Source organism: Polypterus senegalus, chromosome 15 (assembly GCF_016835505.1).
Source record: "Polypterus senegalus isolate Bchr_013 chromosome 15, ASM1683550v1, whole genome shotgun sequence".
Lineage (NCBI taxonomy): Eukaryota > Metazoa > Chordata > Cladistia > Polypteriformes > Polypteridae > Polypterus > Polypterus senegalus.
In genome coordinates this window covers 52,363,485-52,390,751 of record NC_053168.1, presented here as the reverse complement: position 1 = coordinate 52,390,751, position 27,267 = coordinate 52,363,485, and the positions used below count along the sequence as shown (strand labels likewise).

Below are 27,267 nucleotides of genomic sequence, written 5' to 3'. Positions count from 1 at the left end.
TGAGCAACTCCTCTATTCTCCACCCTAGCTGCCCACTTCTTCTCTTCTTTTGTCGGCATCTTTTTGCATTAACATTGATTAAGTCAGTGTTTGTGTTGCAATTATTTAGTACATTTTCTTTAATTTTTCACTTAAGCTGGCACTTTAAGTCTTCAATCTCCCTCAAGAATGATTTAAGATATGAAGAGGTAGGGGAAGCGACGGCAAAGGTGGTAGGGATGAGAACAGCATCCATACGAATGTGCTGCACGGCCGCCGCCGAGAATTGATTCTACATTAAAATAAAATAAAAATAAAAAGAGGAATAACCTTGGAGGTTAATCAACACCCTAAAAGTGGATAGTAGACTTCACGTAGTAGAAGTGTACCAAATTCCAGGTCAATAGGTCCAATGGTTTGCGAGCTACAGGTGATTTAAAATCCTGGACAGACTAACGGACAACCACGGTAGCATATTATATATAAAAAGATAAAATTGTCCCTTAACCTTTGATAAGTTTAAAAAAAAAAAAAACACTGTTGGTAGAACTCTCCATTAAAGAGAAAGATGATAGCCTTTAAACTCTTGTACAATCACGGTTTCAAATAATCAGACCTAGGAGGAATGGTTAAAGTCGAGTCATTTCAAATATCAGTCACCTTAAACATGCATCTTTATTACATGACTTTAAAACCTAGAAAATGAAAACAGCTTGTTAGGAAATATAACAAAGTATGTGATACTCTTATTTATTACAGGCTGGGATTAAAGTACGAGTTATCACATTGTCAATTCAATACAATGTATTATACAGGTTTTTAGGGTCATGGTTATATAATTAAAATATGAATTTAATCTATTCATGTATATCAATGAAAACATCTGCTACCTGAGCAAAGCCTCATTATATTAACTAAATACTATGGTGATGAGGTGTCAATTTTAAAGTATTAATCAGTCAAACCTAATCAAGGAATGTTATTTAGTGATTATTTAACAGCCTTGAATCCTTACATTTGCATCTCTGTGAAAACACTGTGTATACAAAAGGTACTATGAAATTAATTATAAAATAATGAACCATTGGTCTATGGTTTGAGAAGTGTAAAAAAGAATAATTTGGAAAAAAACACTATTTTTGACAGCCTAATTCATACACAAGAAAAATCAGAAAAGTGCTAGATTTAAAATAGCAAGAAATGTTACAGCAGCTAAAGAACAAATTAAGTGCTGACAAGAATATTGGAAGGAGCTCCTTTTCATGCAAGCCCTCTACTAAACATTTGTTTTCCTCTTATTTAAAAAGAGACCAAAGAGATGAATGAAACATGTAAGAAAAGATGGAGGTAACCTTATTGCATAAGCTGTAAGGCATGAAGCAACATTTTATATATTATCATCTATATATCTCTATCTCTATATATATATATATATATATATATATATATATATATATATATATATATATATATATATATATATATATACATACATACATAATATACATACACACAAACCGGATTCCAAAAAAGTTGAGACACTATACAAATCGTGAGTAAAAACTGAATGCAATGATGTGGAGGTGCCAACTTCTAATATTTTATTCAGAATAGAACATAAATCACGGAACAAAAGTTTAAACTGAGAAAATGTATCATTTTAAGGGAAAAATATGTTGATTCAGAATTTCATGGTGTCAACAAATCCCAAAAAGTTGGGACAAGGCCATTTTCACCACTGTGTGGCATCTCCCCTTCTTCTTACAACACTCAACAGACGTCTGGGGACCGAGGAGACCAGTTTCTCAAGTTTAGAAATAGGAATGCTCTCCCATTCTTGTCTAATACAGGCCTCTAACTGTTCAATCGTCTTGGGCCTTCTTTGTCACACCTTCCTCTTTATGATGCGCCAAATGTTCCCTATAGGTGAAAGATCTGGACTGCAGACTGGCCATTTCAGTACCGGATCCTTCTCCACGCAGCCATGATGTTGTGATTGATGCAGAATGTGGTCTGGCATTATCTTGTTGAAAAATGCAGGGTCTTCCCTGAAAGAGATGACGTCTGGATGGGAGCATATGTTGTTCTAGAACCTGAATATATTTTTCTGCATTGATGGTGCCTTTCCAGACATGCAAGCTGCCCATGCCACATGCACTCATGCAACCCCATACCATCAGAGATGCAGGCTTCTGAACTGAGCGTTGATAACAACTTGGGTTGTCCTTGTCCTCTTTGGTCCGGATGACATGGCGTCCCAGATTTCCAAAAATAACTTTGAATCGTGACTTGTCTGACCACAGAACAGTCTTCCATTTTGCCACACTCCATTTTAAATGATCCCTGGCCCAGTGACAACGCCTGAGCTTGTGGATCTTGCTTAGAAATGGCTTCTTCTTTGCACTGTAGAGTTTCAGCTGGCAACGGCGGATGGCACGGTGGATTGTGTTCACTGACAATGGTTTCTGGAAGTTTCCTTTACAGTAGCATTCCTGTTTGTGGTGCAGTGTCGTTTAAGGGCCCGGAGATCACGGGCATCCAGTATGGTTTTACAGCCTTGACCCTTACGCACAGAGATTGTTCCAGATTCTCTGAATCTTGGATGATGTTATGCACAGTTGATGATGATAGATGCAAAGTCTTTGCAATTTTTCGCTGGGTAACACCTTTCTGATATTGCTCCACTATCTTTCTGCAACATTGTGGGAATTGGTGATCCTCTACCCATCTTGGCTTCTGAGAGACACTGCCACTCTGAGAAGCTCTTTTATACCCAATCATGTTGCCAATTGACCTAATTAGTGTTTATTGGTCTTCCAGCTCTTCGTTATGCTCAAATTTACTTTTCCAGCCTCTTATTGCTACTTGTCCCAACTTTTTTGGGATTTGTTGACACCGTGAAATTTTGAATCAACATATTTTTCCTTTAAAATGATACATTTACTCGGATTAAGCGTTTGATCTGTCATCTACGTTCTATTACAAATAAAATATTGACATTTGCCATCTCTACATCATTGCATTCAGTTTTTATTCACAATTTGTTTAGTGTCCCAACTAATATTATATATATATATATATATATATATATATATATATATATATATATATATATATATATATATATATATATATATATATATATATATATATATATATATATATATATATATATATATATATATATATATATATATATAAAAATGATTAGTAGTTTCATGACAATAACACCTTTCAATGTTATTATCAAGTGATTAGTAGTTTCATGACAATAACACCTTTTCAATGTTATTATCAAGTAACATAATGGAACATGAACATTAAACAACCTTAAATGTTTTTTCATTCCCTGTTCTCCATGGCGTGGTCCACCAATAAGCCATCCAGATCGATACACGCCTGAAGAACCACCCAACTTTGAAAGGTATTCACCACAAGAGCTGTGTTTCGCATCGGTACACACATTCCTGGGCCTACCTGCTCCTGTCACTTGCAAAACAGTAACGCTAATGTCAAATTTTGTGTTTATTCTTGCGATGGTTAGCAAACTAGGGCCATTGCCTCCAAACTCGGCTTCCATCCTCCATTTCACCACCGCATAGTTGTTTGTTGTGAAGTATAAAAACGCATACAATGTATCCGCTGCTCTAGCAACAATCGATTCGCCGCCATTCTGTATTCGAACACAGTAGGGGTTGCCTGGTCCAGCACATCATTACTCCCATTCTTAGGCTACACAGTGATGCCATTTTCGATACTTTTTGCTAGTGGTGCAACGGATCAAAAAAACACACGGTTTAGATCGGATCACGGTTTTAAGTCGCAGATCGGATCAATTTTCCGATCATCATCAAAAAAAGACGACAAATTTAACTCTCCATTTATTTAGTTACGTTTTTTTTGCCCATTAAAAAACAAACAAACATTCAACTCAAGACTCATTCCACTCAATTATATAAATACAAATTAAGGTGCAATATAGGGCATGATAACTATTTCCTTTAATGTGGACACAATAAAAAACAACTTTAAATGCAATTTAAGGCATCATTGCTTCTTACTTTGAACATGGAAAGAGAAATAAAAATTAGCTTATGTCCACATCATCAAAAAAGAAGAAAGAAAGCAAAGCAGACCTGAGCTTATAATTTCAATTTTTTTTTCAAAAACATGAGGATGTCTACATTTTCTGGGGAAAGTGTAGATCTCTTTGCTGTAACTATGTCCCCTGCTGTTGAGAACACCCTCTCGATAGGCACTGAAGTGCCAGTATAGGGCTTTGTATCTCCCACTCCGCTGTGATGTAATGAGTGGTCACGGTCACATAGCTTTCTGTTGCCCTGGAGGTCCACCTGTCTGTAGTTAGGGCCACAGAAGATGCCTGGGACAGTTCAGCCATAACTTTTGACTTTTCCTGCTCATACATACCTTGGACGATATTGTTAATGAAGTGAGTGCGCGACGGAATATCATAGCGTGGCTCAAGCACGTGTATCATATGTTTAAACCCCTGGTTTTGCACAATGGAATATGGCCTCATGTCTGCAGCAACAAACACCCCAATAGCTTTTGTAATAGCATTAGCCCGGTCTGATTGGGCAGCAAAGGGCTGCTTAAATGCCACCGATATCTTTGGTTGTTGCGCAGCCATCGTCTGGGGTCCTGTCACATCAGGGTGGTGTTGTTTTAAATGAGTGGCCATGCCCGACGTGTTGCCAGTCTCATAGGGCTTTTATCCACCACCCTTTTCTCATCAACATATTTAACAGGGAAGCCAAAATGCTCCCACACATGAGACAAATTATGCTGGAGGTTTGTCGAGCTCCTCTGCTTGAACTGCTACCGCTGGCCATGACCACGCATATAAAGCAGCAAACCGGACAAAAGTCGAGCGAAAATACGCGAGAGCGGTTGAGTTAGTGCGCTAGAGAGATAGTGTGTGAGAGAAGTTTAATTACAGTTCAGTGCACGAGAGCTACCGAGTTAGCGTGAGAGAGGTTGAGAGAGTGCGCGACAGACACACGCACAATACAGTGGAACTTTTTTTTTCCTCTGATCTTCGGATCACGTGTGTACCAAACCGTGGACATGAATCAGTTTGGATCACAGATCAACAGTGATCCGTTGCACCACTACTTTTTGCTCAGTAATTTAAATCCTACAGCCAGTGAAAGGTCATATACATAAATATGAGCCACCCTGTAGTATATAGTATAGTAATCCCTCCTCGATCGCGGGGGTTGCATTCCAGAACCTCCCGCTATAGATGAAAATCCGCGAAGTAGAAATCATATGTTTGTATGTCTATTTTTATATATTTTAAGGCCTTATAAACTCTCCTACACTGTTAACATTATTAGAGCCCTCTAGACATAAAATAACACCCTTTAGTCAAAAGTTTAAACTGTGCTCCATGACAAGACAGAGATGACAGTTCTTTCTCACAATTAAAAGAATGCAAACATATCTTCCTCTTCAAAGAATGCGTGTCAGGAGCAGAGAATGTCAGAGAGAGAGAGAGAGAGAGAGAGCCGAGAGAGAAAAGCAAACAATCAAAAAATCAATACGTGCTTTTGGGCTTGTAAGTATGCCGAAGCACTACGATAAATCAGCATTTTTTTTTAGAGGAGCGTCTGTATCCTCTAGGCAAACAGCCCCTCTGCTCACACCACTTCCGTCAGGCAGAGAGAGTGAGAGAGACTGAGAAAAGCAAACAATCAAGCACCACACGGGAAGCATATCGTATATCATTAAAGAGTTTTATTTAATACGTAATACATGCTCTGATTGGGTAGCTTCTAAGCCATCCGCCAATAGCGTCCCTTGTATGAAATCAACTAGGCAAACAAACCGAGGAAGCATGTACCATAAATTAAAAGACACATTGTCCGCAGAAATCCACGAACCAGCAAAAAATCCGTGATATATATTTAGATATGCTTACATTTAAAATCCGCGATGGAGTGAAGCCACGAAAGTTGAAGCGCGATATAGCGAGGGATCACTGTATATGTCCTTAGATATCACAGAAAACTGAATTGTTCTTAAAAAATAATTCACATATCCTGTTAGGATTAATATTAATGTTTTGTTCATAACTATGCTCTTTTATTACTAGTACAACTCTTATTAATAGTAATTGTATAACAATCATATAGTATACCCCACTTTTTTCCTTTCTACACTATTACTACTATCATAATTATGTTCTTTCATTACTAGCATATCCCTTTTATAACTGTCAGATACCCAGAGCTCATTATTTTAATGTTGCTCATTCACTTACCTGTATAATGGAATTGTATCTTTCTATTTTTGAGATATATATAAAAGGCAAAGCCCTCACTGACTGACTGACTGACTCACTGACTGACTGACTCATCATTAATTCTCCAAGTTCCCGTGTGGGTAGAAGGCTACGCTCAAATAGACAAACCACACTCCGTGGCGCAATATTAGAGGCTTCGCCTCTAGCGCCGGCGTCTGAGGTTTGATTTCTGAGAGGGGATGCACTGAGTATGTACGCGCGCTCTCCGATTCATTTTAGCCTTGCATCCCCTTGGTTTGAGACGTATGAAAAAAATATGCAGTTAACGCAGAAAGACAGATCACCAGTTGAAGCTCTATGAATAATGGATACTTTATTCGCGATCAATGATTGTTTTGGTAAAGCCATACTCAGTGTATTCATTAGATGAACGGTAAAAAAATAAGAGCGAGGGGAGGGTAACTTATTTAGGCACGCAGGCAAATCCACAATAGCACGCGGGCTCGATGTACTGTAGTGCGCGTCAACTCGATCTGAATTGCGCGATCACATTTGAAAAATATATCTTTTCAAGTTCTATTTAGTCCATATGTGTCAAACTCAAGGCCGCAGGCCACATCCGCCCGGCGTAATTATATCCGGCCGCGAGATCATTTTATATATAATTGTTATCAATGGCCCAGGGATATGAAGGCTGGTAACACAATAAACTACAGATCCCATAATGCAGCGCTTCAGCTGCCTTGCCGAACACTTACCGCGTTAATCAAGTCTAGCTTATGATGCTGCAAGTTATTGCGAAGCTAGCCACACGATGCCAAAGAGAAAAGGTGATTCTGAACATAGAGCCTTTAAAAACCGATGGGAGGCTGAGTATATGTTTACTGACATTGCCGGTAAACCCGTGTGTCTCATTTGTGGAGCTAATGTGGCTGTAATTACAGAATTTAATCTAAGACGGCACTATGAGACAAAACATCAAGATAACCTGAAAGACCTGAATGCAATGCACAAGATACAGAAAGCAGAAGAGTTAAAGAAGAATCTGACACTTCAGCAGACGTTTTACCGTGCAAAATCACAAAGTGATTTCAAGTGAAGCTACTTTTATGGGAGACACAAATGCACCAGTGCAACTTGCCCCACTTTCCCTGTTGCCAAGTAATGTTGAACCAAATTGGCACTACGGTGCTCCCAAATACGCACTTTGCTGATAAACTGAGCGCACTGCGCACTGAGTTTGCACGGCGCTTTGGTGGCTTTGAAGAACAAAAAAAGAATTTTGAGTTGTTTCGCAACCCATTTGCGTCGATGTGGAAACTGCACCTGTGCAGATTCAGATGGAGGTGATTGAGCTGCAGTGTAATGGCACACTGAAGGCAAAGTACGATACTGCAGGGCCCGCACAGTTTATTCACTCCATTCCCAAACAAATGCTCCAGCTCCGTCTACATGCGGCTCGAACCTTGTGCATGTTTGGTAGCACATATCTGTGTGGAAGCTCTTCTCAGTCATGAAGACTAACAAAACAGCACACAGCAGTCGCCTCACTGATGAGCACCTGCAGTCCATCTTGAGAATCTCCACAACACAGAACCTCACACCAAACATAAACAAACTTGTTGCCAAAAAAAGATGCCAGGCCTCCAGCTCTGATAAGATGACATAAGAGCAAAGACAACTGAATGATTTGATTTGTTATTGCTGAAAAGAACAAATTTTATTTATATTTCCAGGTTGTTATGCACCGTGTTCATATTTGAATTTGTATAATTTTGACAGTATATATTTTTATGGGGAGCAAAATCTTTTGGGATATTTAAAATTTAAGTTTATTTTTTATATAAAATTACATAAGAGTAAAGAAATTTGAATGTTTATTCTTTTAACAATTACTTTATTTCTAACTTGTATAATTTTGACAGGATATATTTTTATGGAGAGCAAAATATAAGTTGTTATTTAAGGTAGGGGTTGATTTATTCCAGGATAATATTCTGTCGACTAGATAAAAATTCCTTCTATTTAAAATTTAAATAGAACTTGAACAGATACGATAGTTCATAATATCCATAATAACCATTAGTCAAATATAACACAAATGATGGCTTTTATTATTTAGGGAGGAAAAAAAAAATCCAAACCTACATGGCCCTGTGTGAAAAAGTAATTGCCCCCTGAACCTAATAACTGGTTGGGCCACCCTTAGCAGCAATAACTTGCAATGAGTCTTTTACAGCACTCTGGAGGAATTTTGGCCCACTCATCTTTGCAGAATTGTTGTAATTCAGCTTTATTTGAGGGTTTTCTAGCATGAACCGCCTTTTTAAGGTCATGTCATAGCATCTCAATTGGATTCAGGTCAGGACTTTGACTAGGCCACTCCAAAGTCTTCATTTTGTTTTTCTTCAGCCATTCAGAGGTGGATTTGCTGGTGTGTTTTGGGTCATTGTCCTGTTGCAGCACCCAAGATCGCTTCAGCTTGAGTTGTGAACAGATGGCGGACATTCTCCTTCAGGATTTTTTGGTAGACAGTAGAATTCATGGTTCCATCTATCACAGCAAGCCTTCCAGGTCCTGAAGCAGCAAAACCACCCCAGACCATCACACTACCACCACCATATTTTACTGTTGGTATGATGTTCTTTTTCTGAAATGCTGTGTTCCTTTTACGCCAGATGTAACGGGACATTTGCCTTCCAAAAAGTTCAACTTTTGTCTCATCAGTCCACAAGGTATTTTCCCAAAAGTCTTGGCAATCATTGAGTTGTTTCTTAGCAAAATTGAGACGAGCCCTAATGTTTTTTGCTTAACAGTGGTTTGCGTCTTGGAAATCTGCCATGCAGGCCGTTTTTGCCCAGTCTCTTTCTTATGGTGGAGTCGTGAACACTGACCTTAATTGAGGCAAGTGAGGCCTGCAGTTCTTTAGACGTTGTCCTGGGGTCTTTTGTGACCTCTCGGATGAGTCGTCTCTGCGCTTTTGGGGTGATTTTGGTCGACCGGCCACTCCTGGGAAGGTTCACCGCTGTTCCATGTTTTTGCCATTTGTGGATAATGGCTCTCACTGTGTGTGCTGGAGTCCCAAAGCTTTAGAAATGGCTTTATAACCTTTACCAGACTGATAGATCTCAATTACTTCTGTTCTCATTTGATCCTGAATTTCTTTGGATCTTGGCATGATGTCTAGCTTTTGAGGTGCTTTTGATCTACTTCTCTGTGTCAGGCAGCTCCTATTTAAGTGATTTCTTGATTGAAACAGGTGTGGCAGTAATCAGGCCTGGGGGTGGCAACGGAAATTGAACTCAGGTGTGATGCACCACAATTAGGTTATTTTTTAACAAGGGGGCAATTATTTTTTCACACAGGGCCATGTAGGTTTGGATTTTTTTTCTCCCTAAATAATAAAACCATCATTTAAAAACTGCATTTTGTGTTTACTTGTGTTATATTTGACTAATGGTTAAATGTGTTTGATGATCAGAAACATTTTGTGTGACAAACATGCAAAAGAATAAGAAATCAGGAAGGGGGCAAATAGTTTTTCACACCACTGTATATATATGTGTATATGTATGGATATGTATATGTATGGATAGATATTATAATATATATATATATATATATATATATACATACATATATACACATATATATATATATATATATATATATATATATATATATATATATATATATATATATATATATATATATATATATATATATATATATATATATATATATATATACACACATATATATATATATATATATATATACACATACACACACATATACATATATGACAGCAACACTCATCACTCACAACAGTGACAAGACAATTACATTGACAATCATGTTACGTTATTTTCAAAATGTTTCCTTTTCTTTTTCATTGCTTCTTTAACAAACTACTTCTCCGCTGCGAAGCGCGGGTATTTTGCTAGTATCCTATATATTCATGATTGTGTAAACATTTATGCCTCTTTTGAACTGCTCTCTCTTTTAATATATGTGCAAATTAGAAATTTTACGATGTCTAATTTTCCTCTTCACTGATATTGATTCCTGAAGTAATACTGACAAGTTTAGATGAAGATATGGGTATTATTTCTGAGCTTTCTTAACATGTTTTAACTAATTCAACCCTGGAAAAATAATTCGAATTTCATAAAATGACTGGAACTCCGCTATAAATATGTTTTTCTTTAGTTTGAGCAAAGCATACTATAAAAGGTAGATACAGTACATCTGGTATACATATCTCATTCAAAAGTGTCTAATGTATCCAGTAGAATATCTGAACAGTGAACGCTGTCATTAGGTACCCACCTCATGAGGTCAAATGTTTTTAATGTTCTATGATTAATCCATTTTGGGCTATAATTTCTGCCTATCCTTCAAACTATATTTTATTCTCTTAAGTAAAATGTAAAAAAATAAAACAAATGTAAAACAAGTTAGACTGTTAAAAGGAGACTAAAAAGATCTGTAATCATATACCTTTTACTCTTTTACTTTACAAGCATAAAAGAAATACAAATGTGATCTAAAGCTTACTAGTTTAAAATTGTTATCTGCTAAAACCTCTTATGGATTAAATCAATCAAATTGCTTTAGTTTCAAATTCTATGTATCCTTTATTTTTGCTTTTTTTTTTTAATTGACAATATAGAATAAAAAGTTATGAACTTTTAAATGTGACAGTGAGGGAGAAAAAGTTGAGGGCATATAATCAACCAAACCAAAAATTTCCCAGTTTTACTTTTTTTTTTTTTTTTGAAAATAGACTGCAGTTCATACCTCCCAATCTTATTTCTTAATATAAATATTAACATAGTAGTAAGGTGCTTGCCTGGCATCTCAAACCAACCCTGACATTTACATTTGTCCAAGACAAGCCAGACTATTTTAAAAAAAAAAAAAAAAAACACTTTTTTAAAATTCTGCTTTATTTAACGTTATATTTACACTTCTTCTGTGACCACATTTTGGGTTCTCTTAGGTAAGAAACATAAGGAATTCAACAAATGAGAGGAGACCATTCAGACCATCAAATCAATTTGTTTAGCAAATACCTAAGCTGTCCCAAAGTATAATCCAGATTCTTCTTAAAGGTTGTCAAGGTTTCTACTTCAACTCCAAGTCTTGATAGATTGTTTCAGAGTCACTAGCAGTGTTGATCAGTGAACTTCACCAAAGCATTATTTGCAGGAAATTTGTAGCATTCACATTCACCCTTGTTCAAATTATTTACGAATGATTTGGCCGGTTTAGGAGAACTTTTTTCACTAACACCCCTCAATGCTTTGTGAGGCCAGCTGATCATTTGCATTATTGAGTCTGTGGGACTTAGTGGTGGAAGTTCAGATATGTAAATATTGCAGGTTCTCAAAATTTTATTTTTATGAAACATGTCTCTCTATTATATAAAAAAAAAAAAAATTTTGGGAGGGAGATGAGATGTGATCTTCTCAGAAGACACTTTGACGTCACGCGAGGCAAGGCAGCGAGACAAAAGGACAGCTGCTATATAGGCTTTTAAATGATCAGTGCACAGCGCGACAAGTAGAACATGCAGCTCGTCAGCAGAAGCAGCAAGCCATTAGATGATCCGACTATTAAACGTCCCACAAGAAAGAGATTTAACCATGCCCAGGGCCAGAAATAAAGGACAAAGAGTGGTACACATGCACAACAGGTTAGAGATAATGGAAGTACAAAATTTAAAAGTCTCAAAAAAAAAAAAAAATGGAAAGATTAATAAGAAATTATTGCTTGGTGAAATAACAGAACAGCGAAAAGAGGTCGAATATTATTGTTCTGATTTAAACTTTAAGTTGGAGACTTGTAGATTTTCTAATTCATGTTGCCAGCGCAGAATGAAAAGATTCCAAAAACGTTGTTGCGGTACGAAGTCCCGTGAGACGGAGACTTTTAACATGAGATTCTTTCAAGTCATGCCCTACTTACAACTATTTTCAAACAAGACCACGGTCATCTAACCTCAGTTGTGTGAATGCTTTTGTCAGATACACTTCCTGTGCTCTCAGTAAAATTTTATATGTTCTAGATGACACGTCAAAGACAAAGCGAAGAAAAAAGAGCATGGACAAAACATTCGAGAAAGTCGTTTTATTTATTAGCGAGAAAGAAACGATATTCACTCACAGGCAGATAGAAGTTGAGTTGTCACAATACAAGTCCAAACACGGAATCAAAATTCAATACGCTCTTGAAGAAAAGTTAATTCCAAATATTGTTTTTACAAAAGTTTTAAAGAAGTGAAAATAATGCATATGTAACAATTCCCACGAAAATAACAATCTCTTTAAAATTGTATATCCGGTAAACCAAACCCCGGGTGGCCAAGCAAAGCGAGCAGGGGGCCCTAATACATCATAAATAATTAATTATCTCTGCTTGCAACCAAATCTGCAAGTCAATCTTCGTCAGTATAAGAGAAAGAGGCGAGTGCCATATACATGCATAATTAAGCACCTGGGGCTTCATGCATAATGCTGTGCATAGTATTCACACTAAAACATGGTGTACAGACAAGTGGAAATGTGCATATGCAGAAAAATTTCAGATGCACAAAACTGTGCATAAGCCAACACACTACTGCTCCATAAATCTCAGTCAACATGAAAAGTAACACATGTGCATGCTCCTGCCATCCCACCCCGACTCCTCCCAGAATTATGCCACTTTGAATATGCAAACGAACATAAACAGCCCCTTAAGTTAAGCGTTTTGTAAAACGACACTGGCTAAAGCACAGGGGGACAAAAAGAACAATTTCAGTGAATGTGAAGGGGAGGCAAGGACAAAAGTACTATTTGTTGACTTAAGCAGAGGCATAAACAACAAAAGGAAGTTGATCGAGTACAGCATGGCGGAGACACTCGAAAGTTCAAGTTCAGAAAGGAGCACAGAGCCCAAAATTAAGAAGTGGTCAGATATCACAGTGAAAAGGCGAGTCATAGCTCATCGTCTGAGTGTTGTATGGAAGCATATTAGGGTACAGAGAAAAGAAAAACACCCCAAAAAAAAAAAAAAAATAGGGACATTTACTAGTTTATCAAATCCCATCGTAACTAAAGTATCATGTTAAATGCTTTGTATTCTAGGTGTTTATCTGTGTGAATCACTAAGTGATTCTTAAAACAGACTTTCTCTTATGACAACAGGAGCACATAGGCACTGATCTCCACACAGAATACATTACATTCATGATATTACAGCTCTCTGAACATTTTATAATACTAGGACATCATTTTAATGATGAAATGCATTAAAACATATTAAACTTGGGTATGGGGGGGACGGAGGCGCAGTGATATAGATGAGCTGGCGGCCAGTCTAGGGATTATTCCTGCCTCCCGCAAGATGCTTGCTGGGACATGTGCAACCCTCGATGAAATAATTTATTGCAGCAGTATCGTCACTGTCAAATGTACCAGCCCCTAGTTACTTCCATTTTCCTTCTCCCTATAACCAATCATCACAATATAAGCTATATAATAAATGTCAAACTAGCTGTAAGCTTAGAACATCGATTCTCCAAAAAGAATATTGAAAAATCTTCTTAATACATGTTGAATTATACCATCTATCCACCAAGGGTAGCACCAGTCCTAGCAAGCATCAAGCATGAGACAAGAACAGTCAATGGATGGGGGCCAGCTCATCGCTGCCGTTGCACCACTGTGCTGTAATACTACATTTTTCTTTATGTCACTGTATCTGGACAGTACTGTTATGAGTTTTAGTCACATGTGCATGTTAACTGTGGCACACACGGGCTCAGCAGTTAGAATTGCTGACCAAGCATTGGATTAGATAGCCAAAGACAACTGGAGGCTTGTATAGTCAGCTTAAACACAGGTTAGGGTATTTCTGTCCTCTATCAGCACAAACCTTCTTTCCTTCTTGGGAGAATGAGAATCGACATGTAAGCACTATATTTCTGTATTTTGTGGGAGAGGAATTCAGCCCTTGTTTGGAGACGGAGAAGACCAGCAAATGAAGCAAGAACCATATAAAAGGTCTGGACAGTGGCCAGACCCTTCGAGGCTGTGCCGACACACGAGGTGTTGGAAAACCTCCCAGCGTAGGGACGGAGAAAATGGCTGACTGTGTTGATCCAGATTCCCACCTGGATAAAGTCTGTCCATATGCCTCCCCGTCTGTAACTGCGTAAAACGTCAGTAAATGTAAGCTAAAAGATATTTTGTCTCATGTGATTCTTGTACCGCCGTAATCACTATGGGAGGGATATCGCCTTTTCTGGTATATTATGATATTGTTTAATTATTTAATAAGCCACAATATTAAAAGAACACATTTCCAAGAGAGCTAATGCCTCTGCAGGAAACATGTGCCCAACATGTTTGATGATTATTAACATAAATTGTTAACTTCGTGTAAATAATGTATCTGTAAAATGTAATATGCATGCTTGGATTACTACTAATGGATTTCATCATAAAAATGATATGAAGTATACACCCTAGTATTTTAACAGCACAGAGCTCCAAGAGGATAGCTCTTGGAAATCTAAATCAACTTGGAAGCCAGTCATCATCATCTACAAATACATGCTCTCTGCTATTTAACTGAATTGAATTCCTTTATTGTCATTGTATGGTACAATGAGATTCAATATGCAAATCCTCCATAAACATATTTTTCTATAAAATGATAAAACAACAACTAATAATAATAATAATGATAAAAACATGAAAAATATGCATTATGAAAGCATAGATACAATATACATGTACATATCATGCAAATGGTTCATAAACTTGCTCCGGTTGAGCAGTATTACAGCTGTAGATCAAGTTTACAGTGAGATAATTGTAATTATCAGTGCACAGGTCTACCGGGAGCACTTGATGGACTGATTGAGTGCATTTATAGCTCTTGGGATGAAACAGTTTGAGCCTCGAGGTCCGTACAGGAGAGACTCTGAAACATTTTCCAGATTGGAGAAGTTCAAAAAGACTGTGTGCATGGCTGAGTGGAATCCATGCGGCAGTGTGTGCTATAAATATCCTCCAGGGCTGGAAGCAATATCCCAATAATCCTCTGTGCTCTCGACAAAGCCCACCGTAGAGCTTTCCGATCAGCTGCTGTACAGCCGTTACTCCACACTTAGATACAACGTGGTACACCGAGTGTAACAATACTAAAGCAGCTGTGGTATTTGGAATAGCTTGGTCATTCTGTGCACCATTATATTGTTAAAGGTTGATTACAATCAGGTGCCTTAAATTAAGTAACAATATGAGATTAATTTCAGTGTACTTGATAAAGCCAGCGTCATGAATGTGAATCTAAAAATGAAAGAGAGATCACACAGAGAGTAGCACTGCTTTGATGCTGGGTGCTGCCAGTTTGCAAAACTGAGCAGAAACATGTATGCACTGTGGGGTTCTCGTGTGAGAATGTGCATGGCTTTATGGCAAGTTTAGTTTTTATACATTACGATGTGAGCCTGGAAATGTGCATATGCAACATTTTTGTGTGTATGTACCTGTGATGTGTGATGCCTCCACCCCCCAAAACACAGGAGACTATGAAAAATAATAATAATAATAATAATAATAATAACAAAGGACTTATTACTATTTACAGCACATTTCAATGTTTTTGACAGAAGGAAAGATGCAAAGCATCAGCACAGACAGTTTGGAGAGCTTTCAGCACAACTTCAAAAAATGGTACGAGCCAGCAACTTCAATTATAAACATGTCTGCCTTTAAAAGACCTATGTATTTGTTCTGGCTTTTGACTGCGGTTTCGTCATTTCTGCTTTATTTTGACGAAATATACCATTGTGCGTCTCTGACTGTTCCTTCTTCTTTGATCTCTTGGATGCAAGATGGTGCAGTGGTTGGCACTGCTGCCTGCACAGTTCTGGTCATCTTTTTGGCCACAATCAGTCCAGTATAGTTGGCAGAGGTTTTCCTAGCCCTCAAAGACACTTGAAAGATGATTGTACCATTATAATCCAGTCAAATCTTGTTCCGTTAGTCCTTTCCCATTGACTTTAATACATTTCGCCAAATTCTGCGATATTCACAAACAGTTCCATGATTTCTCTGAACTCGAGGCGAATCAACCTCGATCTCACTCATCACTACTCACTAGTACATTATATAGTTTAAGCATAATTTCCCTTGACTAATATTCAAGAGTCTTTATGATATTCTGTACATTGCTCTTGATGTAGAAAAGACATTTGAGTGAATTAGGTGGGATTATTTGTTCCAAACCCTTGACGGATTTGGAGGTTTTTTTTTTAGCTTTATTCCTTCCCCAGACTTCTGTGCATACTAATATCTTTTCTGTTTATTTCTATTTATACCAAAAATTAGCCAAGCATTGTATAATGTTACTCTGGATTTTACACTAAATGTAAATTTGCCAAGTGAGGCTGATGCAACTAGTCATCAGAAATAGTAGCACATATACTTTGTCCAAGCCCAGAGAAAAGACCAAATTTACCTTCATTGATTTACTTTACCTTCTGCACAAGTTCTACCTCTTTCTACTTCAGAGACATTATGTTCTACGTCTCAAAAGCTGATTTTCCGTTCCAAGGTTAAGCATGCCCAAATCCATTCCAGTCTTTTCTGCCACCCAAATGGCACTTTGTTAGGTGGCAAGCCCGCAAGGCAGCTCAACTTTTCCTTCTTCTTTCGGCTGCTCTCGTTAGGGGTTGCCACAGCAGATCATCTTCTTCCATATCTTTTTGTCCTCTCTCACCACATCCTTAAACCTTCTCTTAGGCCTTTCTCTTTTCCTCTTCCCTGGCAGCTCTATCCTTAGCATCCTTCTCCCAACATACTGAGCATCTCTCCTCTGCACATGTCCAAACCAACGCAATCTCGCCTCTCTGACTTTGTCTCCCAACCGTCCAACTTGAGCTGACCCTCTAATGTACTCATTTCTAATTCTATCCATCCTCTTCACACCCAGTGCAAATCTTAGCATCTTTAACTCTGCCACCTCCAGTTCTGTCTCCTGCACACAACTTTCTTAATCAGGCTACACATGACATCCAGCCACCAAGCACATTCTTGTTAATTTTAACGCATGTCTCTTTCTAGGCAAAGTTCTCTTCATTTTAATAATAATATTCATGAGGCTCAGCTATGGAATTTTTTTTTGTTTGGCACTTACCCTTACAGCAGATAATTGTATGTAACACTAACAAGAGCACCTATTTCCAATCAGTACAGCCCTAAGAATCACAAGCTGAACCCACCTAAATAAAAGACAATATTTTACATCTTTATTAATTGTGACAAAAGCAAGGCATACAGTATGGTTTATTTAGAGTTCTGAAAAGCCTGATATGTTCATATGATATGGCAGTTTTCATTCACATGCATTGCGCTCATTTGCATTTCCATTCAGATTTTTTGTAGAAACCGAAGTTGCTGTAGATTTGCAATTTGGTCCACACAAAGGCTGTGTTCACATTACTAGGCTGAAGTGACTAAAAAAAATCCAATTTTTTTATCTTGATGTGACACAAGCCCGCCATTTTTAGGGCTGTGTGGAGACAGAAATTCAGTCTTTTCAAATCAGATTTGAGTCACTTTCATTTGTGGTCTTAGATCAAATATAGATTGGAATTCATGTGTTTTTTACCTATACACATTGGCTAAGCACTGTTGTCACCAGCCACCACCAGCAGCACGGCAAAAACAACAACAACAGGAGCCGTTGCTAGCTCCTTTCTTGAACTCACACACCTCTTGGTGAAGTAGCAGCAATAGCTGCAAACACAACGAAAATCAGCCATTTGCATTTTCTTCACTTTCTCAACCTAATTATGTACAGTTGATAAATGGTTTCCCATCCTACACAGCAAAATGCAATCCATTTTTTGATTCAGAGGACTAAGGCACAAATGCATCAATGTGTGCGTGTGTGCAGTTTCAGAGGACAAAATACTCTCACATTACAGATAGATACAGATCACTTGTACTTGTGAATGTAAACGGTCAACAAGGGCAAATCCAATATGAGCAAAAATATCAAAATTAAGTACTAAGGCTTGTTATATAAACTTAGCAAAAAAAACCAAAAGCATTTAAAAATAGACAACTCTTATATGAATATAAAGTAAACAATAAACACATTAAAAAAAAGTGTCCTGCATCACACCCAATGCAATTTGGCCACATAAAATGCTATTCTATTGACTGAGGTGAAAGATCAGTATTACTTCACAATTTTGAGAATTCAGACAACATTGTCTTCTCAGAATTATTCAGCTTGGAGCTCCAAATGTGCAGGGTGTTCATGTGAAACTTCCAACTGTTAAATTTGTATTGCCCAATCTGTCTCATAAGCAGATGAATGCAGCATAATTCTGAAAATGGAATTAGATACAGACAAAGCACACAAGAAAGAGGAAGAAGTTCAATAACTTTTTCTATTTTACAATATATAAATGACATTGATTCTGTGCGATACCCAGGTCCTGCAGCCATATTGATATTACTGGGATTTTGTCAATAACAGTAAGTTGAAGATATTTTGTATCATTCGAAAATGTGTTTTTAAATGTCATATTGTACTAGCTCCAGCTCACTCTTATTAATACTGTTGAAAGCAAGTGTTGCTTATTAATGATTAGAGATGTCAAAAGTATATCAAAGAAACAGAAATATCAATAAGTATTGATTTTAACACTCATTTATCATGGTATTGATTCTACAGCATACACTAACAATGCTCATCCGGTTGGCACTGGCTTTTGACAAATTGAACCATATAGGCTATCAATCAGCATGGCTGGAGTTGCAGACCTGTTTCCATCCACTTACAAGTGTTAATAAGATGGCAACTTTAGTTCCTTTGAACCTTCACCAGCAGGCTTAATTGACTAAAAGGGCAGCTGGATTGGCAGCTGGAAAAACTTCCGATTTTGGCAAGTGGGGACAGAAAACCACAAGATACATGCATAGCCTATATGTAGGATTTCCTGCCACATTAAACCATCTAAAGGGGCTAACACAAACAATTTAGTCACACACTTGGAGGACTGACACACAAGTCAATATAAACAATTTTGAGAGGTATCGTATTTCTAAATTATGGATACATTAAGTATAAATCAATAAACTGATTGATACTGATTTGAAGTAGGGCTGTGATGTTTATTTTTCTATAGGTTAAAATGTGTTTTGCAGTCAAACATTAAACGTATCAAGACAACTGTCTGAAATTAATTTTTTTACTCTGCGAATTTCATTCAGCACTCTTTAGTACTACAGCCATGTCACTTCCTCGATTTTTAACCCCTTGCTGTGAAGTGTGCTGCTATAGTATGTTACTTTATTTTATTATGAGAAAAATAGTGTAAAATGTGTATATTGTTTATAAAATATTACAATACTTATTCAATTAACATCTAATTACATCTATAACATTTCTTTGTACTTCCTCCGTAACAGTATTTTTTTATCAATGTAAAAAAACTTGAACAGATTTAAACTTCTTTATTTTTTACAGTTTACAGAACTTTACTCTTATTTGCATTTAATGACTAAAAAATTACTATTTGTTTTCATCAATGTAAAGATTTTAATGTATACAGAATTGCAACTTATTTCAATATTTTTATTGAGTTAAATTAGTATGTTGCAATTGGTTTCAAAATTGGTAGTAAATTTCAATACATTTCTTAGCATTATATCAAATTTTGAAATTTTTGTAACATAACTACATTATTAATGTTGGCAAGTTGAAATATATTTAAGGAAAATAGGTCTTATTCATTTACTTAAAACTAAAGTATTCAAGCAAAAACAATACAAAAATATCAAAAGCACCAGTGCAAGTATTACTGAGAGTACATCATTTCAAAGTCCTACAGGATTTACTTTGCAAAAATGTATGCCAAGACCAAGAAAATCTATTATAATGAGAAAAATAGACTCTTCCTTGTAATGTAAACAAAACATGAATCCAGGGAAATAAAATACTACTCATAATTATATTACATGGCACGGATAAACATTGAATTGCTTTGCTTTAAGGTGAACCATGCAGCATATAAGCAAGAACAAAAATCTAACATATCTATATATATATAAATTGACTAAGTCGCCCGACCATGGGATATGCATGACAGAGCCCCGCCCACCAACTCTAACAATCCTCCCGCATCCATCCCCGCTCTCGAGGCATGTACACTGCCTGCTCATGTGCCCGCCCCCAACACCTCACCAAACACATGTTTACACGCTGCATACAGCATACCCATCCTCGACAAACATGCTTCTTCTTAGATGGTCCTGCAGAAACAGGGAAAACCTTTGTCTACAAAACCCAGATTCACACCATCAGAGCTAGGAAGCCAGGACCATCGTCCTGCTTCCATCTCAAAACCGGTCCCTCCCACACGCAGCCGACAAGGCATTTTTCAATTCTTATTTGTCCTCTTCCAAACCCCTCCCCATGCTGCCAGCGGCTCCTCTTCAAAACCGGTGCCGCCCAAACGCAGCCAACACAGCATTTCTCGCCAAGCTTCTCAAGTACGCTTACAAAATAAAGCAAACTCTACATGCAGCAAAAATTTACTTCTCTAGCTAGATTCCATGCTCAGAACCATCAAACCCTTCGTTAAATCATACAAACACATGCATGAAATTGCTCAGTCCAATCCAACAGCATCTGTACGAATGTTTTTCGAGGAAAACCCTAGGCAGGACTTACGACGATACAATGCCCCGACATGTCACACCAATGTTGCAGCGATTTTCGTCGGAGAAGATGGTGAACCGCCTGCTGAAAGGGACATTTGCATCTGTCCCATAGGCATGTCCTGTAAACAGATTTCCACGCTCAATATGAATTGCGATCCTGTGGTTTACCCACTTTTATTCCCTTACGGAGAAATTGGCTGGCACAAAGATTTACAACATGTTCCAGATAAAAGAACCGCCAAGCGAAGAATACTTACTCAAAGCCAATTTTAAACATACAGATTAGCAATGAGGAATACATTTAGTATTTTGCACTCCAGCAACGAACTATTCCAACAGTACGTCGTAGATGCGTATGTTAAAACAGAGGGCACGCGTCTCAGCTATCTCAGATTAGATCAACAAGATTTGCGCTTGGAACAATAAAAAGGACTGTCAGACGCACTGCAAGCAAACGCTGAATATAACAACGTACATGTAGACAAAATGATCATATTACTGTCCACATTTCCAGGAAGTCCAAGATACATGCAACAAAACTATCAGGATGCCATGGCCATAGTATGTAAATTCGGACAGCCTCATTCATTTATCACTTTCACATGTAATCCTGCTTGGCCGGAAATTCTACATGCACTGTCAGATACCCAAAGACCGGAGCACAGACCCGATATTGTAGTACGCATCTTTTGGATTAAGCTGCAGGAATTACTTAGAGACATTCTACAACAACATCTTTTTGAGGTTGCTATTGATTATATTTACGTAATCAAATTTCAGAAGCGCGGCCTTCCTCATACCCACATGCTGTTTACTCTTCACAATAATTCTAACAACCAGTCTTCAGCCACGGTCAGTCGTACGTGGATTTTTCTAGGGTTAGATCTTTCGACTCATTATCTGTTGTCACCACCAAAACACCTATTTACAACTGTGTCTTTCAAGAAGTATTTATTTCTTCTTGATTTCTGAATTCCTTTCTCGTTTTCTGTTCCTATTCTTACACCGCCGTATGCTACAGCGGGCTTCGGCTAGTTGTACTATAAGTCACAAAATCCAAATTTCAAGTTATCTCAAATATTGCACAAAAAAAATTATGCAGTCTCGTTGCGCCAGACATATACATGTCAGGAAACAAACATTAGTAGTGGAAAAATGTGATTGCTCATAGTGTCACATTTCTAAATGAATTCAACGCCTCATGAAGCTCAAAAGTAGGGGCAGTGATTTTGAACTTCAAAGTGCAATGGTGTTCTCATTAATTTGATCCAACAGTGAGCAAGCTTCCGATTACAATAAACTGCTATATTTGTGAAAATATGAATTGCAAAAATATGCATTTGACATAAATGTGCCACAGTTCACCAAAAGGAAGTGAAAAGAACAGCCGTTGACAGAGTTGATTTTGAAGAGCCACATGCAATGCATATTTCAGTACTCAAACACTCAAACCAACAAATCTGCCTAAAGGCACCAGTAGAAGCACAAAGGAGGTTGCACAGCCTCCCAGCCTCCACCATGTGAAGGCACACCTAAAACGAACAACTAAAGGAAGTTAACTGTACTGTGTTTAAAATGATGCTGATTCTGTTTCTGATTATTGGAAATGCCACACCAGAATACCTAGTGTTTTAATAAGTAGTGCATTCATAAACCACAATGATTATTTAGACTCTGCTCACTGTTATGACATACAGTATAGTGATGCAATAGTGAAAATGACAGAATGATATTGTAACAGACAGGAGCACTTCTCAAATGTGACTCTTCTGTCACTGCACTCAATGAAATGTACAAACTATAAAGCTTCACTTACCTTGTCCTACTGGGCTCCTAAACGGATAACAGCACTTTAGCTTATGTTTTCTCAACATCAAGTACTTTGTTCAGTTTCTTTTACTCTCTCCCTGAACCCCAGTGGTGTGGGTGTTTAGGAAGATGGCCTGTGGGTGTAGCCTTTGCAGCACAGGATTTCACCACTATTTACTACAAACATTTGGGTCATTCCATGTCAAAGCAACTGACTTTCCAGAAATCCCATGCAGTTTGGTCTCAAAAAATTCTGGAAAAAAAAAAAAAGGGTACATTGGTACACTTGGGAATTTCTGCAGAATGTATTGAGCCCGAAGCGCATAGGCCATTGGTTGATTTCACGTGGAATGACCCTTTTAATGAGTTGTCCCCAGACGTTTATTCTCTTTTAAAATCACATCTGGAAGTGCAAGACAAGGTTACATGATGCATTTAATGCATGGATTCTGAAGGCGTGTTTGTTGATTATTTTTTCCAAAGTGAATGACATTCTTGATAATGTTAGTTCACACCTCATTAAAACAGCAATTAAGATATTACCATAGACGATACATATAATAGACCTTTATCCATGGGCATTACCCATTTCTTGGGACATTGATAGTCAAGAACTGGGGATGAACCACGGCAAATGAGCAGAGACTTAAAAAATCAGAAATAAACAGAATTAAAGTGCGAACATTCACATTTTTAAACTAGAATAGTTTAATAAATAAATCCATCCATACAAATGTACCCTAAAACAAACTAGTGTCTTAGGGCGTTCTTAAAATAATTAATAAATAAATCCAAATAAAACTGAAATCATGAGGTAATCTTTCACATTTCTCCTTCTGTCGTGGTCAGGGATGTGGGAGACTTCAATGTCACAGCCCACCACATCCCCGGTCCACCACAAAGACCCAGACTACATCGCTGCCGGTTTGCACAGTTCTTAGGGAGCTTTGCTTTTCTACAGATGCCACCGCAACTTGCCTCTTCTGCTGCCTCCTAGTTCCATTAGACTTTCCCTACCCTACCTGCTCCCCTGTTCAGCAGGCAAGAATACAGCCACTTCACACAGCCATTATAGCCCTCGGTCCAGCTTATAGTTGAATGGCCTGACTGGTGCTGCCCTTTTTGTCCACTCATTTACTCACTCACCTCTCTGACCAGGGATCACACTCTCTCCAATATTTCTCTTCAATAGACATCCTCCCTTTTCTGCGCTAACCTGTTCCGTTTTATTTCATTCATCCTGCAGGAGGTGCCTACTAATTACCATCACAGCTCGACCGGTAATTATCTAATTAGGTTGGCGTACGCCTCCATATGCGGACCTTGCATCAGCACAAGTTAAAACAGCGGGTTTTACCTAAAATCAATAAAACCATTAAATAAATTAACAAAATAAAAACACCCACCTTACATCATGCTTCTGAGTTTCTCAAAATTGAAAGGTGGCAGATACAAAGAACCCTGGCATATGAAAAAAATCTTCTGTGAACACTATGCTTAATCATATTTTGCAGATCCATTATTTACTTGCAGAATAGGAAGAAAACACATTTTCTGGAAAAACAAGCTTGTGAAAGTAAGTGAATGGCTAATCAATATAGCTACACTGAATATAAAAGTCTGTGTACCTTACTTAAATTTTAGCTTTTGTTAAAGGAAAGGCTTAAAAACGAGACAAATCTTGCAAAAAAAAAAAAAAAAAAAAAGAAAGAAAACAAGTAAACAAATGGGTTATTTAAAACACCTTCTGTGCTTTGGTTACATAAGTGTGCACACTGTATTATTCCATTTTCACTATACACATTCTAAATCATAAGCAAACATAATTTGATTTCAGACATTACTGGGGATTCTGATTGACCATGAATAAAATCGGCTTCTCCTATAGGATTTCCCTTAAGGTGGCTTGGTTGCAAAGTGTAATATATAGACAATGATGTTTTCGATTCACATGGGGCTAATAAAGGATACACAGGATTATTGTGTATTGTGCTATTAAAAAGTACAGATCGGGGAAAGATATTTTTTTATATCATGGAACAGTGTGGTAATCATCTTTAAGAAATAGAAGAAAATATGGCACTACATGGAACATGTCTTATACGTTGAGAAGATCAAAGCAGGACTTTATGTCCTTAATTCAAACATACATGTTTGGTGCAACATGCTAAGAACTCATCATCCAAAGAATGCACTATATTTTTTTATATATTTTATATATATATATATATACTGTATATAGAAAATCCAATGTCAGTCTGTATTTCTGTCTGCTTTTCACGAAAGAACTACTTAATGGATTTAGATCTGTTTTTTTTTTCTATAATTTGCTTGAATATTGCAGTTGATTTTGCAACTTCTCTCATTGCACTAAGTATCAAAGTTCGCTTGCAGGAACGATTTATTCGCGCTAATCAGAAAGCGAGGTTGTGGGCCAAGGGGAGGGGGAAGCGTGACATCAGAAGTGGAGAGCCAGGCGGGGCCTCCTCACTCTGGCGCCAACCTCCGTTCGAGTTGGTCTACCTGTCGCCACGTTTTGGAGCGTGCCTTGCCCCCACTTAGCTTGCGATACCTGTTTGTTTATTGATTTTTTAGGTTTGTCCTGTTTCAGCACTATGCGTGTGGAACCGCAGGGGACAGCTAGTACTATATAATCTAGGTCAGGGGTGCCCAATACATCGATTGCGATCGAGGTAGTGCAGGTAGATCGCGTTACATTCAAAAAAATGTTTTTTTTTTTTTTTAAATGTTAGTCTATCATGTATCCTCCCTATGGCATTTGCCAGACTGAGATCTCTTTTCTTCTAACACACTGGTCACCCCGCACGCACGATCAAACGCGCGAGGTACTGCAAAACTCCAGCTGATCAAGTGATCTAGTTAGCCTACCAATTTATATCGACTAAAGAAGGGATTTAAAAAAAATTGTTATTTATGGGCTGGATGTGGAATTGGAAGAGGATTTTTTTTCTCACAATGCCACAATCGAAGTCCGTTTGTCTGATCTGTCAATCTATCATTGCTATTCCAAAGAAGTAAAATGTGGAAAGGCACTTTCGAACTGTTCATAAAAACTACGAAACTAACTTCCTTCTGAAAAGCGATCTGAGAAAAAGAAAGGAGAAGGAACTAAAATCGCAGTTAATCGGACAGCCGTCATTTTTCACTCGGCTGAATCACTCGATCATTAAGCATAAGAAGCCTTTCCAAGATGGAGAGATGATTAAAGATGCCTTTGTTATGACAGATGGCTAGGGATAAATTCCTGCTGAGATTTCAAGACCCCTGGCCGGAGAAAAAAGAGTTTCTCTTTGTCATTAAACATGCAGAATACAAGCAACTTAATAACAATCAATGGCCGCTAGACTTGGCATTTTTTTTCTGATCTGACCAACATGTTGAATGAGTTTAATTTACAGCTGCAAGGAAAAGAGAACTCCATGGTCAATATGATTAGCTCAGTTAATGCTTTCAAATGAAAAATGCAACATCTGTCCTCAAAGCTGCAGCGCCCTGCTTTGGGGAACATCCAAAACCTCGCGTCAGAGCTGGAGGCGTAATGGAAGGCGTGAGCGCAACTTGCCAGCGTGAACTACACAGAGTAGATTGAAAATTGTCTGTCAGCCTTTACCAAATGGAAAAAAATAACGATTCGAGTGTTGCCCAATGTAACAGAGTAAGAGTAGCGTTTCTTCTTCACAAATGTACTCAAGTAAAAGTAAAAAGTAAGGTGCAGTAAAACTACTCTTAGAAGTACATTTTTTTTTTTTTTTATATATAAAGTTATTCAAGTAAATTTAACTCGTTACTACCCACCTCTGATACTCATATAGATAGATAGATAGATAGATAGATAGATAGATAGATAGATAGATAGATAGATAGATAGATAGATCTATCTATCTATCTATCTATCTCTATATCTATATCTATATCTATATCTATACCAAAAAAGTGTGGGCACCCCTGATCTAGGTAATACTAAGTTCATACTTACATATCCAAACAGATTTACCTACCAAAAGTAGTTCCTAGTATTAGTTAATGGCCATGGGCACTTGTGTAAATGAGGTATTTTTCACATAAATACCGTTAGTTACAAGACATTATTAAAGGTGAAGAAAGGTCTAGCATACTGTAGATTGCTGCTGTCTTTTTGATACTCTAACCTAAACATAAAAAGCGCCGTCCACCATGTTATAAAAAACAAAAAAATCTTTCACTTACAAACAAAAACACAGGGTAATAAAAGAAAACCAGCAAAGCAGAAAACAACAAAAGTCTAATATGATCTGTACCTTCCCAAAGATGTACTTTCTTGCCTATTTATTTACATGACTGTAATTGGATTTAGCTTGTCTTTACTCGTCCTAAGGCCTCTTTATCAACTGCTAAAGGACCTCTGGCTTTGGCGCCCCACTGCAATTTCAAACAGTTCTAATCCACTGTATGATATACTGTGAATACAGGTCA

General features: G+C 37.6%; 1 protein-coding gene across 5 annotated transcripts in view; it reads right to left on the bottom strand.

The window, feature by feature from the left end:
* Positions 1-27,267, bottom strand: part of fam126a (family with sequence similarity 126 member A) — a 128,549-nt gene that overhangs the window by 96,797 nt on the left and 4,485 nt on the right. Inside the window, exon 2 of one of the 5 annotated variants that reach the window (XM_039737701.1) lies at positions 22,802-23,047. The exons of the other annotated variants lie outside the window; for them this stretch is intronic. The gene's annotated coding sequence lies outside the window, so the exon portion shown is untranslated. The remainder of the gene's footprint in view (positions 1-22,801; positions 23,048-27,267) is intronic. 5 annotated transcript variants of the gene reach the window in all.